This window comes from Azolla caroliniana, unplaced genomic scaffold (assembly GCF_043228905.1).
Source record: "Azolla caroliniana isolate FFs.n. ecotype wild unplaced genomic scaffold, voAzoCaro1.0.p SCAF_2, whole genome shotgun sequence".
NCBI classification, from domain to species: Eukaryota; Viridiplantae; Streptophyta; class Polypodiopsida; order Salviniales; family Salviniaceae; genus Azolla; species Azolla caroliniana.
Window position 1 is genome coordinate 7,171,308 of NW_028230437.1, and position 13,125 is coordinate 7,184,432.

The following is a 13,125-nucleotide window of genomic DNA, read 5'->3' on the forward strand; positions in this document are numbered from 1 at the left end:
ATAGAAGTCAAGGCACACAAATACTTTCGCAGCCTACCTATCAATTGGAATGGAGATAATTGGAGGTTGATGTGGTTGAATGCTGGAATGATATGTGGGAGTTTTCATAATTCTTGCATTAAAAAACAGATTTTACTATGCCTAGAGGAGATGATAGACCCTCTTGATGAGGTGTTGCACTTCCATGAGGAGGAAATGGCTGAAGCTACAAGGCAAGATGTTGTTTTAGGATGGGAGAGGATCAAGTCGGGAGGTTGGGCATGGGCTAGTGGGGAGGGACTATGTCCGGCTTGGGAGACCTCACAATTGTTCTCATGAAATTAATCACGTGGAACATACAAGGTCTAGGCGGTAGCAAATGTATGTTGGAGAGGAAGAACCTCCGCCAAGAGTTCAAATCCCCTAGCTTTAGGGGGATCCCAGACATTTTGCTCTTGCAAGAGCACCATTTGAGTGCGAACAGAATCTCGAGTATTGGCAATCCTCTAGCGGGGGATTGGCATACTATTTGGTCCCCAGCGCAAGGTGAGCATGGTAGAAAAGGGGGTGTTTGTACATCTATTAAGAATAATCCAGATATAATTGTTGTGGGCCAAGGCACCATCGTGGAGGGACGTGCCATCTATGTGACAATCAGATGGCAACAACGTATCATTGGAATAATAAATGTGTACGCGCCCAATTCGACAGTGATGCGGGCCCTTTTTTGGAGGCAATTGGCTGATGGATTGCCGATGGCAGATGCATGGATCCTCGCAGGGGATTTTAACATGACTATGCACGCAGAAGACAAGGTGGGGGGCATGCATACGGCGGTGCAGGGGTCAGAGCTAGTTGCATGGGATTTGTTGATGGGCAGAATGGGAGTGAAAGATGCTTGGTATGTACTAAAAAAGCCTCGGAGCTCATTACGCTTCTCAAGAGCAGGCTGTAATATAAATGGCTATTGTATGTCTCGCATAGACAGAATATACATAAGCTCGGAACTGGAAAAATATGGCAGCAATGTTGAAATCATCGCAGGTTCAGCTTACTCTGATCACATGCCGGTTTCGATTACGTTGGTCACTCAGAGGCTGAACAAAAGGGACTGCAACTTAAGGATTAGTAATAAGCTTTTTGAGGATGTGGAGGTGAGAAGTAAGATAAGGAGTATATGGGAAAATAATCTAGTTGGTTGTGGTGCTTTGGATAATCTTCAAGGAAAGATTATTGAAACTTCAAAGTATTTGCATGAAGAGACTAAAAATAGATTGGAGAGATCTAAGGAAAGAGAGGTGAGACTAAGAAGATCGATAGCGGCTGCCCAAAGAATGCTCCAAAAAAATCCCAAGTGTCTTTGGTCAAGATCAGGTTTGGAGGCTGCCAAAGAAACACTACAGCGGCTGATTGTGTCAAGAAATAAGATGGTATTCAGGAGTTCAGCAGCTTGGTGGAGTAGGAATGGGGACAAGGTGAACCAAGAATTTTTTAAGTTTAAAAAACCGTGCACAATTGGTAACTTCATTCCTAAATTGATCAAGGAGGATGGTTCACTGTCAGAAGATGTATCAGAGATCATGGAGGCAGTCACATCTCACTATAATGGGCTACTATCAAATAATTATAATCTCCCAGACCAGCCCTCACTGGCAGAATTTGTATTGGAGGGAATGCAACCAAGAATTTCAGAGGTTGCACAAGTTAAGTTGTCAGGGCCACTCTTGGAAGAGGAGGTGTCAGATGCTCTGGCAAGTATATGTAGAACGTCTTGTCCAGGAGATGATGGATTATCAAAAGATTTTTATGAAAATTTTTGGGAAATAATTAAGGTTGACCTGGTTTCTGGACTAAATGAGGCATGGGATGATGGGTACCTCCCTGAACATTTTAAAGAGGGACTAATATTTCTAATTCCTAAGGTAAAGGGTATAGTATCAGATGTGAGGCAATGGAGACCGATTACGTTGCTCAACACAATCTATAAGATTTTTGCTAATATGCTGGCCAAGAGGGTCAAACCCCACTTACATGCGCTAATTAATGTTGGACAAACAGGATTCATGGAAAATAGATGTATAATCGATAATGTGTTGACCTTTTGGGAAGCGATAGCCCTGGCGAAGAAAACCAATCAACATATTGCATGCCTCATGCTTGACTTTGAGAAGGCATATGATAGAGTACAATGGCCTTTTTTAGACAAAGTCATGGAGCGGTTGGGACTACCCTCAAAATGGAGAGCAGCTGCGTTGGCGCTTTACAAAGGAAGCTTGAGTAGGGTGTTGGTACTAGGGCAACGGGGCCCATCAATTCCATTATGCAAGTCTGTCAGACAGGGGTGCCCATTGGCCCCCTACCTTTATTTATTTATCTCAGAGGCATTCTCTTTCTTTTTAAATAGACCGGATGCAGGAATTCGAGGTTTGGTTGTCCCACATGCTTGTAAGGACTTGTTGGACTCCATGTATGCAGATGACACCATGCTCTATCTGCAAGGCAATGATGCTAATTTACAGCAGGCTGAAAATCAAATTGAGTTGTTCTGTAAAGCATCAGGTGGGAAAATTAATTGGAACAAAAGTAGAGGGTTTTGGGTAAGTCCAAACTCTTGGCCGAATTGGCAACCTAATGCTGATTTTCAATGGGTTCCTAATGGAAGGGCTGTTAAGTATTTGGGCTTTTTGGTGGGAATAGAGATTCAGAAAAATTAGCAACTTGAGCAAGTGAAAGACAAAATCAGAAAAAAGCTTCGGTTATGGGCATCAGTAAAGCTTTCCCTTGCAGGTAGAGTGGTTGTGGTAAACCATATCTTGTTGGCCACCATGTGGCACTCGTTGGCATGCTGGATGTTAGATAAAGAGTGCATAAAAAATATTAAGGCAATGGTGAGAGGGTTCCTTTGGTCGGGTAGAGACCATGAGACTGCTTCAACTAAAGTGGCCTGGAGTTTTTTGATCAAGGCAAAAAGTCAAGGTGGACTTGGGATGGTGGATCCAGGTCACCAAAGTAAGGCTTTACTTGGTAAGCTCTTGGTGCGAAGTCTCCAACCTGGACCAGAATTGTGGAAATTGCTTCTTAGAGACAGAGCTGAACTCTGGAGTCCGAGGAATGGCGGCCCTTGGAAGGCAAAGATGTGGTGGTTGTTCAGTCCAGGCCTAACGTTAAAAGAACCTACTAGCATGGAGGATAGGGTGGCCCGCACCATAATGAGGGCCTGGTCAAGTTTAAGAGAGGGGCTGGTCTTAATGCAGCCAAAAACAATGGAGGAACAACTCCGTCAACCTCTGTTTTGGAACCCCAGGATTCGAAGTGATGATGGTATGATGCTTGGTCAGAAAAAATACTTGCCATGGGGGAAAATGGTAGGGTACAATGTTAGTTCAGTAAGAGACTGGGAGGAGTTCAAAAGGAGAAGAAGGGAGGGTCTGGTTGGAAGTCCTAGATTTACCGGCAGGCTGGAAAAGGTTACCCACTTGATAGATAAGGCTGTTGATGGTCTAGCTAGGTTGAATGAAGAAGAGGGGGTCTGGTTTGGGTGGTTTGTGGTGGCAGAAACCGGGTACAGACAAACTTGAACGGTTTTTCGAGTACATTACCAAGCTAGGAAGGCAAATCATTGGCTCTAAATTGATGGGTGCTGGCCTAACTCGCAATAGTTGGAAGGATAAAGGCATTTCTGATGACTGGTTGAAGTCGTTTTGGAGGAGGCTATGGGCGTTTGATATGCCAGAAAAAATAAAGCTTTGGTTGTGGCTTCTTAGTCACAAAGCGGTGCCGGTGGGGGAGTGGCTTAGGTGTCGTGGTGGTGAGGCTGGATGCAAAAGTTGTGGACACCCTTTGGAATCAATTCCTCATTGTTTTTGGAACTGCAGCGAGGCTATTAACATTTGGGGTAGAAGTCTCAGGATAGTGGCAACATGCGGAGTGAATGGGAGAGTTGTATGGGGGTCCGTACAAGGGCTGAAGTTAACAGGGGAAGGCTGGGCTGAACAGTTAAATCCCCACGGACATGGTTTTATAGTGCAGGATGGCAAGGTGTTTCAACGGGCTGGAGTTCGACATGGCACTAACTCAGAATTTTTTGAGGAGATATGGATGATGGTGTCTTGTTTATCGGTCTGGCACATTTGGACCAACCGTTGTAAATTTGTTTTTCAACAACAAAAGATCCCTAGCGGTGAGGTATTATTAAATATCTGGTTTGAGTTGGTATCTTGGTTGCGGGGACGATACGACTCAATCAAGGGGGAATCTGATGCAGCTGAAAGATCTCGATCAAAGTTCTTGCTGAAATGGGGTAATTCTCCTATGGTGGGCAGATCCTCATCAGGGCCTCAATGGAACTACCAAGCACCCCGATGGTTGTTTCTGGTTTCCAACAGCATCTAGGTGCTGTAAATCTGTATAGATATGGTACAAATTATTAGGTTATTGGAGTTGTTTGGATACGTTTGTTGAAAATGAGGTGGGGACTATGTCCACTTTGGTGGGAAGGCCAGAGTGAGGGCTGGTGAGAAGAACTTTGGGTGTTCTATGATGTAATTTTGTTTGCTAACTAATGCGAAGTAGTGTTTTTTTGGAAAAAAATAAAAAAAATAAAAGGCCAGAGGCAGTATACAAATAGTACATAATATTTTTTCATCTCCACAAATATATATTATCCAAAACGAGACCAAATATAAGCTTTGGCATTTGGCAAGATAATGATAATTATAATACATGAATACAACTCTCAGCCTTGCCAATAACGCCTTTGCTACGTCGAGCTAGAAGACCACATATAAAGGTGAAAACAATCTCCAACATGGTTGTCCACCATGGCTGGTAGTTTGAAAACTTCATGTTCGCATTTTGTTTTGCATGTATTGAAGACCATACTCAACATATAAACAACATCTCTGAGTATCTAGCTTTTTCGATGGTTCAATCACACAAAGCCTGATGCTTGCATCTAGTGATAGGCTTTTTAATTTAGCACTTAGTTCCATATCACTACCCTTCAAAATAAACCTTGAGAAGGCATCCACTTTAGCACGAATAAACCTCTTTATCACCTGTGGCCTTTGATATTGACTTCCACTATATAAAATATTAGCTCCAATCCAATTGCTTGAAGGTCCAACATCATCTCTTTTATAGAGTATTCCATTTGCACAACCTTTTGGTCCTTGATTTTATCATCTGAAACAGAAGAATATGGTTGGAAGATGACCATCAGCGTCAAGAACAAAATAGTGACTGTTAATCCCAAGCAAGATGCATGACTGAATAAGCTCTCCTGACTGAATTGTGACCTTGTTGAATCTTAAGTACTTTCCACTGCCTATAAGAATAGAAGGCCCTAGAGGCATTTCGTGACTCGTGAAGAGTTGTTCCATCATCGTTCTGCAGGCCTATAGACCCACCTCCACCATCATAAATGTACTCATCAATTGAAAAACAGTCAACTATATGTGGCCTTCTCGGTGATAGGATCATTTCTTTGTCCTCTTGTCTAAACATTGGTTGATCAAGATAAATTCCAACCTGAAGATTCATAGGATCCTCCTATGTCTCCATCGAATTAGAACCCTTAGAAAGAAGTGATCACCAATCTCAAACTTTCCCACATTTCCATAATCGGCCTGAGATACCATCATACGTCGCCCACGGAATACCGTCGCTGTATCTACTTCAGGATCATCCAAACCTTGCACAACATTGCTTGGAAACATCAAGCTAGCCTCTGCTGCCCTCGAGTCCACCATGAGCATCACCTCTTTTCCATTCACCTTTGCTAGAACATGTGGGATATTGTGAAATAGAAACATTCTCTGCCATTTTCGCTTCTTCGCCACTGCCATTGATTTATATTCCATGGGATCATATATTGAAAATGTGCGATGTTTTGGAGACATCTCGATGACATAGCCATAGAACAAATCAAAACCACATAATCCATCCACCTCCTTCAATAGTTTGTCAATGTTAATCTCCATGAATACTAGGTTGGTTATTTTGACATGTCCAAGTTGCAAGCTTTTTCCTCAAAAAAATTGGGACTTCATCACACCACCACCAGAAATACTAGTTGCATATACTTCCCCAAAACCATGCATGCCTAGTTGCATCGCTTTTTTCTTATTGATCGCAAGACAACCTGTCCCAGTATCAATAATGAAACACCCAACCTCTTTACCATCAACTATAGGACGGACCATGTAATGACCACTTTTTGTATATCGCATCAAGACACATTGCCAGTTAGATAACTTCCATCGATCTCTCAAGAGAACTTTTGAATCGAAACCCATAGTGGTAAGCATGTAACCTTATCAATGATAACATAGGCAACTACCTATTTTTTCTTCAATTTGACTGAGAACAAGAGTTCTTTATCGAGAGCATGATGCACAAGTCTAGAACCAGAACTTTCCTGTTGAATGTCTAAATACTTTTGGGCTTCTTCTGTTGCCCAAAACCCAGTCCTAATCCATGTGGATAGCACATAAACCTCACCCTCATCAAGCTCTAGTCTTGAGACACCACTTGCATCATCAACATACCATGTAAGCATGCCGTCATGGCCCCATTCATGAGTAAATTCTTCATTTTTAAATGGCTCGAAAAAGAAACTGTCCATTCCCCACTTTAGAGTCCATTCACTCTCAATTCCCCATGTCACTGCCTTGCCTGAAAGCATCAACTTTTGATTAGGCAAGCAATCCTACATCTTTCAAGGAGAGGAGGTGTACCACCTCTCGTCGTAGACCACCAACGCCCTGTACATACAAAAAACATAATGACACTACTGTCTGGATCCCCTCATTAAATTATGCTTCTTCCCCCGACACCATCGTCACTCATCCTTGTCAGAAATAGATAATGTGCTTCGTCTTCTATCAACAGTGTCATCTTTTACTACCAAGGTCCTTGAGATTGGAAGACGCGATGACCAACATCCAGTATGCTCTCCTTCTCCCCTCATGAAAGTATGCTTCAGCCCCTACACCATCAAAAAATAGAATGAATCACTCTCCTCAGACTAGTGTCTTTCAAAATTATTATCCATGCCTCCCCTTTTGCGTTAGGATACATCTAATAGTTCTTTTATTTTATGTTTTTTCAAAAAAAAACTACTTCCATTAGTTAAGGCAATGTACATAGGATAATATACAACTCATATCTTACAGGCCAACTTGCATGTCGAAAAGAAAACGGGTGTAAAGGAAACAACAAAAAAACTCCAAAACACCACATTATTCGATGAGCATAGCATTACTCAACAACATACCCTCCATGTGAGCCTCATACAACCCAAATTCAGCATAGCCATCCTCCACTCTCTTCTCATGGCAACACCCATCTATATGTTAGGCACACTCGGAGGGAACAACCACCGTGATGATAGATAATTCCACTTCGCTTTGCCATCCACCATCTGCAACATCGAAGTACCGCTCCATTTTAGAAGGAACCGAGTTGTAGCTTCTTCACTTGAGTCTGAGGGCTCTTGAAGGCTTTCAAACCCTCCTGGTAACATAGAAATCAGATTAAACCAGATCATCATTAAACTCTTGGCTGGGGGGGTTCGCTTACTTGAGAAAGTCTCCTTGCACCTAGATACCCACACTTGCCAAACTGTAAGGCTGACTACTAATAACCATATGTCCATGTAGCGTTCCTGTATGTAGAATGAACCTCCTTGTGCTGGTTGTATAGTCCCTTGCATCACCTTTAAAGAATGACTATTTCCATTCCACCTTTGAAACCACGCAACCGATTCAATGGCCAACCAAGTGACTGTTGCGCTCGATACATGAACCTCAACCCCGAATCGAGCCAAGATTCTTAAGCTCCTCAGCCAAACTTCTTGGGCTTGTGGGCAGATCCACAAACAATGTGCGATGTCCTCCAAGCTCGCATGGCAGGCCTTGCAACTACTCATGCCATCTCTTTTCCCAAGCCACTCTCCCGTTGGAACAACCCGATGGGTGATTAACCAGAAAAACACTTTGACTTGCTCGGGGAGGGATGAGTTCCATATCCTGCTCCTGGTTCTATCCATGAAGACCAAATTGACAACTACATGGGTCCATTTGTTGGCACACTTCTCACGATGCCAACATTACTTTCTCCCTAAGCGTGTCGAGTATTCGAAGAAACCTATTGATTTATCTTGTTCTCCCTTCCACTTATATTCAGCAGGATCCCATTCTAAGCACTCAAGTGGCTTGCCTTCAACCACGTACAAGATCCAATCCTCCTCAACCTCATTGACTAGTGGATTCACCTTCCACTTCTTGCCGTCTTGTGCCACAATTCTAATCGGGCACCAACCCCAGGGACTCCACTATATATAAGAAGGTTGTATCACGTGCGTTCATGACATCATTTATAAACCCCTTATACGTATGTTTTTTACTATTTTAGTGACCCTCGTGTAGAAAAACAATTAATAAAAATACCCCTTATTAAGAATATATTTTTTGATAACCACCCATTTTAAATACCCTTACATATAAAATATACATGCACACATAGTTTCTATTCCTAGAAAGGATCAATGACCGGCTTTACAATTGATGACTCACAAAATTATGAATCAACATTAGACATCATATGCAAATTCCTTGAAATGCTTCATCAAGTGCCACATAGATTGAAAACACAATATGTAAAGTACAAAGTAATGCACACACAATTAGGAAACATTACCCAAAAACACTAGAGGTATAACATATATAAGCCACATACAAGTTTTTGTTTTTAGTTTATTGAGATGTATGAAGAATATAGAGTGACAAAAAACAATGTAATTTACAATAAAACAATCTTGAACTTGACATATTGTAAAATGCCTCTAAACTCTCCTCATTTTCCATTTCATCTGAATGTATTTATACACCATGGTAATACATTCCAAGATCCATTCGGTTATCTTGGCACACTTCTATTTACTTACTTCTAACTAACCCTTTACTAACTATAGCCTAACTAACTAACCCAAGGTCTAACACCCTAACCCTAGTTATAGCTACTTGGGTTAGGTGAGGGGTTTTATCCTGTGGTTTTACCAAGTGACTCCACAGCTCCCCCCTTCGAAAAAATCAAAGCATGTTGACTGTGTCTGATGGAGTCTCTGCTCCTTTACTGTGGGAGCTACCGCCGTCGCGTTGCTATGGCAGAACGCGTCGCGCTTGCTCGTGTACGATGGTGGCTCTGCGTCATCTTGCTTGCTCGTGTGTGATGGCGGCTCTACGTCGTCTTGCTTGTTCGTCTGTGATGGCGGCTCTGCGTTGTCTTGTTGGCTGGCTGCGACCGAAGGGTTTCCGGAGTCCTCTTCGCGGGGGTCATCATGGTGAGTTTCCTCTTCATGGGCTGATTTAGTTGTGGATGGGAGTAGATATGGCTTCATCCGGATCACATGCGCATAGGTAATCCGTCCATTAGCATCTCGACGGAGAGAATAGGTGTTGGCCCTCATTGAACGGATGACCGTAAAAGGGCCAATCCATCGATGCATCATTGATTCACTAAGTCCTTGTCGCCGGATTGGAAAATAGACTAGGACCTTTGCGCCAATTGCATATTCTACCACCTGACGGCCCTTATCATAGTGTGAAAGTGTTTTTAGAATCTAAGCCATTGAACATTAGGAGAATATAAAGTATAGATAATTCACCTTTTGAGGATAAGAACACGAACTAAGACCTTAGGGAAGAAGTCAAAAGTAAAAGTACGAGACCAAGAGAAAAGTAAAAAGAGAAAACGCAGACTATAAAAAACAGTAAAAATAGAATGGTCATAACTCCCTCGTTGTTTATCCAAATATCACGTTTAAATATGGATTAGAAAGCTTGTAAAAAGAGCTTTCTATAGCTTTTTAAATCGCTTAATTTGGATATCGGATGAGGGAGATATGACGATTAGAAGGTTGATGTGTCATAGCTAAAAATAGGGAGATAAAAAGCTTCTAAAAATAGCATGAACGTGGATAAGAAGAGGAAGGTTATAAAAGAAGAAGTAATATTAGTGAGAAGGGGGCTAAGAGTGAAGGCCAAAGAGTGGATGAGGAGTGTTAGGAAGAAGTGTCTTTGTGGAAGAGGAAGTGTCTTAGAAGAGGAAGGTCTTTGGTTTTAGTTCAATGTGGAGTTTGTCTCCTTTGTATTCTCTTGATGTTGGAATATCAGAATATTCTTATTTCTAGCTCGCTTTCTCTATCTTTTTTCTTAGTTTCTTGAGTTATACTCTCTAATCATAATTACCTAGAGCTATATAATATATTATGATTTTCAACTCCATCTAATCGGTTTGGTCAAGCCCTCATATAGTGTATAACTATCTATTATCTTATACACCCTATCATTTTGGCGCTCCAGGGAGGGTGGATCCTTTCCGTATAGGAGGGAGAACTTATCATTTAATTGTGTTACTATATTACATTAACTTAGCTATGCAATTTGCATTTTCAGGTGAAAGAACACAAGATGCGGGTGCCTTTTTGGCATCTTTTGAGCATCATGCTGTCTCTATTGGACGCATCACCGACAATGAGAAGTTACCTTTATTGGTAGCTACATTCTATGGTCGAGCTCGAGATTGGTATGACTCTCTTCCTCCAAACCAACAGGGAGCATATCAATTGTTGGTGCACCAGTTTCGTGCCAAATATATTCAACGACGAAGTGCAACCGAAGTAAGGGAAGAGCTATTTCGACTAAAGATGGAATCACCAATTGGTTTCACTGAGTATGAAAGAAATTTCAAGGATTTGTGGACTACATGGATTCGTCTTCGTGGCGGCACTGAAGACGAGTGGTTTAAAATGGAACGATTCAAGATGGGTCTTGATATGTATTTCCGTTTGGAAGCAAACTTGAAGGATCCCACATCGTTTCAAGCTCTTATCCAAGTTTGTCAAGCTTATGATCGACAAGTGAAGATGATGAGCTCCTTGGGGGATCCCCAAATGACGGCTTTGGGTGCAAATTTGATGCCTCGTGCCAACTTTCAAGCCTCATCTTCAATTGTGCATGGGGGACAAGTGTTTCCAAATGTGTATACCACCACAACAATAAACCCAACAAGTATATCCCAAGAAGTTGAACAAGTGAGGAGTGAACAAGATACCATGGCATTGGTAAATCGGCGCTTTGATGAAGTGATGACCCACTTGCGACAATCCCAAGCAATTCACAACACTATTCCCGATGGTGGTGGCTCTAGAGGGCATCACGGTGTAATTTGTTATTCTTGTCAAGAGGAGGGACACATCTCAACAAGATGTCCTCATCGACAACAAAGAGGCATGGGAAGAGGCATTTATCAAGTGCAAAGGAATGGACAACGACCTAACAACAATGAAGTCGAAGGAAACGTAACACTCCCAATGACTCAGGTTCCTACAATTCCTCATAATGTGAATCTTCTTAATTTTATTGATGATAGTGATAGTGCTTGTGAAGTAGCTCTTGTGAAAAGGACAAGAGCCTCGCAAAAGGAGAAAGAAGTTGAAGGAGAATCTAGTGACTCAAGACAAAAGAAGAAGTCTAAGGAGAATGAGAAAGAGGAAAAATTGAGAAGGAGACACTCTAGAAGAAAGATCAAGATGGAGGACATTCCTATGGGTGAAGGTGTAGAAGCTTTCAATTTGAAGCATGAGTTGATTTCAAGTGGACCAAGGATAACATGGCCGCAACTTCTCCAATTATCTCCCACATTACAAAATGAGTGGGGGAGACTTGCAAGTATTCGCCAAAGTCGGAAGACTGTGCATTATGTGGGAATCGTGCGAGTAGAAGATCGAAAGGACATACGACCCACCATCCCCGTCTCCATCAAAGGGTTTCACATCAAAGATGCGTTGGTTGATAGTGGTGCTAGAGTAAGCTTGATTTCTGAATTTGTGGTAAACAAAGTGGGAATTCCTATTAGTAGGTCATCTTCAACAAGGGTGGTTGTAGTAGATAGTGGAGTGGTGCATTGCACAAGCATAGTGGAGGATGTGTTCATCAAGTGTTTTGGAATAAGAGGAGAAGCTTGCAACAAATACCACATCAACTTGAAGGAAAGTGTATCAATTTCCCCAAAGCTTCGGCAATTGAGTGTTGAACAAAAGGAAGAATTTATGCAAGAGTTCAACGCATGGTTACAAGAAAGTTCCAATTATAAGATGGAAGATTTGAGGTGTGTGTCACCTATAGTTTTGGTTCCAAAGAAGAATGAGATCAATTTCAAACCCTTGAATGATTCGACCAAACGAGATGAATTTTCACTTCCTTCTCGAGATGAGATTGTCGATAAAATGGTTGTTTATACAAAACAAGGTAGTGTGGACAATATGTTGTGCCAAAAAGGATTTCATGTGGATGATTCAAAGATTAACATAATTACAAAGATGACAATTCCGACAAGTCTTGAAGCTTTGAAAGTATTTGTGCAAAAGGTGCGCTCGCTCGAAAGATTCATTTATATGTTGACATGCTTACTGCTATCAAGAGTGATGTATCCCATGGCCCTACTAGTCTTTGGAGAGTTAACGAAGACATAATGATTGTGGTAACCTCTTTCTTTGTGTTGACAAGGAGAAAGATGATGATGGAATTGTCAATGTGTGTGTGGGTGTGTCTAGGAGTGTGAGGTTTTTCCTACCGATTAGCGGGGGTTTTACTCACATCTTTTTATTTTCTTTTTATTATATCTCTCTCATTGTCTATAGCCAAGAGATTGGCGAGAGAGCTTTTGTTTGTTAAGTACTGCCAATAAGTGCTTCGCCATAAATGGCTTAGCCTCTAACAAGGGGGAGGGCTAAATGTGAAAGTGTTTTTAGAATCTAAGCCATTGAACATTAGGAGAATATAAAGTATAGATAATTCACCTTTTGAGGATAAGAACACGAACTAAGACCTTAGGGAAGAAGTCAAAAGTAAAAGTACGAGACCAAGAGAAAAGTAAAAAGAGAAAACGCAGACTATAAAAAACAGTAAAAATAGAATGGTCATAACTCCCTCGTTGTTTATCCAAATATCACGTTTAAATATGGATTAGAAAGCTTGTAAAAAGAACTTTCTATAGCTTTTTAAATCGCTTAATTTGGATATCGGATGAGGGAGATATGACGATTAGAAGGTTGATGTGTCATAGCTAAAAATAGGGAGATAA

The 13,125-nt window shown here is 41.5% G+C and overlaps 1 pseudogene; it reads right to left on the reverse strand.

Annotated features, from left to right (window-relative positions):
- Positions 1-5,223: 5,223 nt before the first annotated feature.
- On the reverse strand, positions 5,224-7,628 carry LOC147867258 (uncharacterized; annotated as a pseudogene).
- Positions 7,629-13,125: the final 5,497 nt, after the last annotated feature.